This window comes from Trachymyrmex septentrionalis, unplaced genomic scaffold (assembly GCF_001594115.1).
Source record: "Trachymyrmex septentrionalis isolate Tsep2-gDNA-1 unplaced genomic scaffold, Tsep1.0 scaffold343, whole genome shotgun sequence".
In the NCBI taxonomy this organism is placed as follows: domain Eukaryota; kingdom Metazoa; phylum Arthropoda; class Insecta; order Hymenoptera; family Formicidae; genus Trachymyrmex; species Trachymyrmex septentrionalis.
Window position 1 is genome coordinate 242 of NW_017305507.1, and position 6,502 is coordinate 6,743.

A 6,502-nucleotide genomic window follows, 5' to 3' on the forward strand; every position below is an offset into this window, starting at 1 on the left:
ATGATATTGATTGATTATACGATAGAACAAAATTATTGTAATTTTATATTTGAGTAAAAATTATTGTTGCATCTGTTAAAAAAATTTTTTGTAAATTTAATTTAGTTCATTGCGCAACTCTATGAAAAAGATTACATGTTAATAGAGTAATAGACATAAACATAAAATATGATACAATATATTATATTATAGTAACATATGGTTAGAGGCGTCAGCAAGACTGCTGTTACATACATATAACCTACCAGCAAAAAATCAGAACTAAGACGAAGCAATGAGTGGTGAAGCAATAATTAAAGTCATATACATACGCACACACACACACACACACACACACACACACACAGGCGCAAGCATCTACACATATACCAGTTGGAGTCTCTCTTAAATACTGTGAGTAACGCAATGAAACACGAGACAGCAGAACAAAAGCAAAGAGGGAGAGGTTTTTATTGCTGCAAGAAAAGAATTAAAATATTTGATTAAGGAGTAGAAGAAAGCAGTACAGAACATAGTGGAACGATAAATAATTTTGGTACCTGATGACAAGAGAGTTAAAAGTAAAATAAAGTTCAGAGTTCAACTGAAGAAGGCATACAAAATATAAAGAAATATTGAAGCAAAAAAAAAAGAAAAAATGAAAAACAGTACAGGTGTAGAATAAAACGTTGCCATATCCTAAGCTAGTCAGATCTCTGGTAAATACATAGATATATAGTCGTATTTACGGACGCAGTAGGAGATGCGGAGGCAAGAATTTTGGATATACTGTACACAATTTATAAGTTATTGACAGGATTGGGTAGTGCTAAGTTAAAAAAAAAAATTAAATCGAAAAACCAATTAATCTTAAGTTAACTTAGTTACATTTTAGACTCTTAACTTTTTAACTTTATTTAGTTATATTTTATATCCGTAACTATTAATTTTTTATTTAATTCTTTAAAGTCAAATCTCAGACATAATATGCGGCAATAGCGATAACTGAAAATGAGATGAAAATGACAAAAGTGAGAAAATTTATTACGTGTTTACCAATGAAATTATAAATATTCTAATGAATTTTCTCACTTTTATAATTTTCACCTCATTTTAAATTATTCAATCGACCCCTCATATTTCAATCTGTTAGAACGGTTAGAAACACTGTATTTCGGTGTATTTAGTTTCTGATAGGTTGAAATCTATAATATTATTCCTTATTATTATCGGTACTCTCTCGTATTGTGTCTAAAGTTTTAATCATGACCAGTATTTATAATCAAATTTTATATACTAAACAATATATATAAACAAAACATATAAATAAAATATGGAGTATTTTTTAAATAAAGTATATATTTGTTATTTCCGTCATTTGCAAGATTAAAATTCTGAAATCATGAATTTTTAAAAAATAAAAAAAAAACAAATTTAACTTTTAACTATTCAATTTTTTTTATTAACTTAACTTTTAATTAAAATAATTTTGTTATAAATTAACTTGTATCTTAACAAGTTATCTAAGTTAAATTTTCAAGATTTTAACTTTAACTTAACTTAGTTAAAAAAGAAAGTTAACTTATCCAACTCTGATTATTGATTAAGAGCTGGAACGTAGACAACATCGGTGTAATTGTAAAATAATGAAATAACGAGTAATTGAGAGAAAAAGGAGTTTGGAATGCAAGAAAAGGATGTGACCAAGGCGAGAAAGTAGACGGGCGTAAGCAGCTCGATACTTGACGGGCACGTGTAACTGGAATGTCCATGAAGAGTCAACATGGACACCAAGAATCTTAATAGAGGAGGAGCGAGGAATTGGAACAGAGTTAAGAGAAATATCGAAGGATTGAATATGGGATAATAATGTTGAGAAACCCACAATTAGCGAGAATGATTTAGAAAGATTTAAATGCAGTGAATTATTAGTAGATCATTCGGGAATAAATTTTAGAAGATCTTTATTTAAAGGAAGGCAGAATAGGCTGCAAAAGCATCGAATGGGTGAAACAAATTTGAAAAGAATTACGTCTGCATATATGGAAAGTTTAGAGGATAGAAAAACATTAGATAAATTAGAGATAAAAATATTAAAAAGTGAAATTCCGTGAATGGAACTTTGAGGAACTCCAGAAAAAAACAGCATGACAGGAAGAGAAAAGAAGAAAAGAATTATATTTCAGGACCTTTTTGCTGAATGCGATTTGTAAAGAATGAGCAGATTAGCAAGAGAGCCGAATGGGGGAGATTGCATAGCTTGAATTTGACTAAAAATAGGTTATGAGATTATAGGTCATGGTAGAAAACCTTTTATAAAAACATTTTATAATTGTGTTGCTTATAATTGTGAATTTAAGACTCCTTTAATGCTCTCAATTAAAAATATTATTAAATAAAAAGATAAGTAATATAAGATTAAATATTATCATATAGAGACCGGAAGTACATTTAAAAATTTTTACCTTAAAATGACAAAAGCTAATTAGAATTAATGTGTTGACGAGAATCAAATTGATGATTCGATTGATGGGTACTTTGTCATTCTGAATAGTTCTTTTAATATATATATAGAAATAAAAGTACGTAAAAGAGCCCCATTTGGCCAAAGCATATAAGCAAGAGAGATACACCCTACGTTGTCCACGGGGATATTCGAACATGCCTAAACCAAAGACCGAGCCAAAGGTAAATAATGGTGCCAGCGCTCTTTCTAACGTCTCTGTCATAGTTTCTGAGTCTAGTATCAGTTAGTATTTTAACTGAATTAGTTCTTGCTGCATGAGACACAAACACGTTAAATATTTTTTATAAGATTTTTAGAAATAGTTTTCGCAATTCCTTTAGAAACTTTGTGAGAACTACACTGTAAGGTTTGTACACTGGGGGATAACGTACGTAAATGCCGTTAAACCAACTAGTATTGAACAACAGAACGAACACAGATAATCTAGATTAGATTACCTTTCTTTTCATGTAATTTTTATTTATAGATTAAGGCCATCAGTTATGGATCCTCATTGAAAAAAAAATTCATATTTTTATTCAGAATGATATCAAACGTTTTATGAGATGTTTAATAATTATGATTGGTCATATAGGTTACATTATGGATGATCTTATTTCATTTCGGTACTCTTGTATGTTTTAATTTTAATTAAATTAAGTAATGACAATTTTCCAAATTAGACCGTATGTACTAATTGCGGATCAGTTTACCAAATGTTTTATCTATTTTGGATTTACTTTCTATTGAGAGCATGATATCGATTTTTTTAAATGAAATCTAATGATATTTACTACCTCCTATAAAAGCCGTAAAGTAATTTTGGTAAATATGCAATTTAGGTGACACGTCACCGATTCGAATGTCCTTTTGATGTATTGTAGGGGAGAATGTTCTGAATGATTACTCATAAAAAGTGCGGGAGGGTATTGATTTAGAAAATATAGTAAATTAAAGTTCTATAATATGTAGAGAATAAATTTGAAAAATAATTAAACGAAAGATAAAAATAAACTTTCAATGTTGGCCGTGGCTTCATAGAGAACGAGTAAACGATTGTTTTTGAAGATGGCGCTGGCCAAATATATGAGTTGCCTCTGGCCGTCACTGAAGTTATGACCGCCAGAGAAGATATCGTGATCCAGAGTGACATCATTCAGGTCGACTTGCCGCAATACCTTCCACAGCTTCAAATCATCGTACTGATTAAACGGATCCAGATTGTAACGTAAATTCTCAGAAAAGAGCACAGGTTCCTATGATATAATGATTTTGCAGCGCAGTTCACTGAGGCCCACCATGCTTGTGTCTCGACCATCGATCTTGATCTCGCCTTCTAGACTTTCATTGAACAAGCGAAAGAACGCTGAGATTAAGGAAGACTTGCCGGCACTAGTTCGTCCAACTATCTCAACTTTCCAGCGAGGCTCGATAGATACGTTCAGATTCTGTAAAACTCGATTACGTATTAAAACACAAATAATGTTTGTAAGAATGAACAGTCGGTTTATTTTATACCTTCAAAACTGGTGGATCATCCATATGATATTTCATGTTGACATCCTTCAAGATCAATTGTCCTTGGAATGGCCATGTAGGTGGCGGTGGATTGTACGAAGTAATAGGTTCCTCCTTGATTCGTGTACTGAAAAATCCTTTCCACGGAGGTCATCAGTGACACCGACTCGCTAAACTGTTTTATGGTGTATTGTATAATAGACAAACTATTTCAGAATTTACATCTATCTATAAAGAAATTTAGAAAAGTTACAAACTTTTTCAACTTCTAAAAAGTCTCAATTCATTTAAAAATTAAAAAATTTTTCCAAAAAATTTTATAGTTATATAGAAATTATGAAATATTCTAAAAATTACCTTGAAAATATTTTAAAAAATTGTCATAAACAAATTTTTCTGAATGTCTCTGTAGAGTAGTTAAGACGACTATTGGATTTCGTAACTGTTAATCACCGGAAGGATTGTTGGGAAGAAGGACATGCGAGCAGTTTGAAGAACATGATGTTGTGAAGGTTACTACTCAAATCCATAGAAACCTTCATGTAAAGAAAGCTGCGAAACAACATAGTAGCGATGCAAGCAATGATGCAGAATGTGTAAACGTGTATGGCATCCATAGTGTTCAACAGATTGTCTGGGTTCAACGTGAAGATCGACTCGAAGAAACTATTGTTGTACATGTTCGCGAATTGTTTTACATCACTAGTATTTTCAATACGCCTCACATCCTCCAAAGTAGTTCGGTATGATAGCCAGTAATCATTCCCGGTAGTGGCGATTTGACTGATGATGAAGAGCATCAGCAGTACGGATAGTGTGAAATTATTGCCACCGTTATGAAGATATTCCTTGTACACTCTGCCGGCTACTCGACCGTGCGCCGACATCTCGGCTTCCGAGCTGTTCTCCACATAATCCGAATCATCAGTGTCCGAGTGCTGCACGATGGCAAAATAATAATCTTATTACTTGAAGTTATCTCTCTTAATAGATGTAATCTGATAAAGTTAATTCAATTTGAATTATTTAAAAACAAAGAAAATAATGTTAAAAAAATATGTAAATATTTGTAAACAATTAAACTTTTTTAAATCTTAACTTAAAAACTTCTTCCTCGCTTTATTAATAATAATTAGTGAAAGTATGTACGAGTACATTAGAAATCTTTTATGCGCAAAAATACAAATATTTTTTTAAATTACTTTGTATTTTTATTTTTAATTATGTCCTTTTTTTATTTTTATTTTATCTTTTTATTTTTTGTGCTATCTATTTTTATTAAACAAATCAAATGTAAACTATATTTTTTTAATTATAAATAACGAGTAATTATCTTACAGCGATAGAATTTGTAGTCGATAATCTTGATATTTTCTCGTTATTGTGATTCTCTTAGACATTTCCGAAGCTCTTCTCATGTCCTCTTCCTTTCTCTGCGCTTGGTTCAAATTGTCCAACATCCCAATGAAATCTTTATTTGATTGTACTAATTCGTTATAATTTCTTTGCATTTTCACGAAACCCTTAGATAACAAAATCAGGATATTTAATTTAAAGAATATTGAACCTTTATCTTTTAATTAATTATATGTAAATTACATATAAATTAAAAATTTTTGCCAGTTTTTATTTAAAAAATCTTATTATTTAATCATTTTTATTATGAAATTATCTAATTTTTATGTGTTATGAATAAAATTATGTTTTCATTACGATAAAAAAAATTTTTTAATATTCATTCAGCAATAAATTAAATTTGCTTTTGTCATTATTATATCTCAATTCTTTACTTTTAAAACAAATTAAATAGTCAAACTTTTAAAATTAAAAATTTAATTTTAAAATTAATTTAATTTTAATTTAAGATATAACTAAAGAATATTCTATGTTACTTACTCGATCCAGTATGATAATGTGATCCGCCCTTTTAAGGAATTGCAATTGATATGTGACAGGTATCCTCGTCTTGCCGTGGAGATATTCGGTAATGCACTTCCCAGAGATGCTTAACAACACGAGTATCAACCGAGCTCAAGGGATCGTAGAGCAACTAGACATTCGCTTGTCTATGAACTGCCCTTGCGAGATTGATTCGCGCTGTTTGACTACCGGACAAAGATACACCTCTATCGCCGACCATTGTTATGTCCCTGCGGAAATTGTCGAAAACAATCCTTCGTCAAGGCGCACATTTGCTACCTGAAACATTTGCCACTTGATCAAAAAGGAACATTAAAGAATATTAAAAATTTCAAAATTAGAAAATATTAGATATTTTTCTTTTATCTGTAATAATGAAATCACATATAGATCAAAGATTCAGAAAAATTCATAACACTTGCTAAAATATATCTTCTTTTATATCCAGTCACAAAGACGTATTCATGTTTAATGATTGATGCGTAAGATTTGAAAGATCTAATTGTAAGAATTGTTACCGGTCACGTATAAAAATTCCTGATTCTAACGTGCAATAGCAGAATAGAATATATAAACATT

At 30.5% G+C, this 6,502-nt stretch overlaps 1 pseudogene; it reads right to left on the reverse strand.

The window, feature by feature from the left end:
- Positions 1 to 3,500: 3,500 nt before the first annotated feature.
- On the reverse strand, positions 3,501 to 6,195 carry LOC108750255 (annotated as a pseudogene).
- Between the last annotated feature and the right edge of the window lie 307 nt (positions 6,196 to 6,502).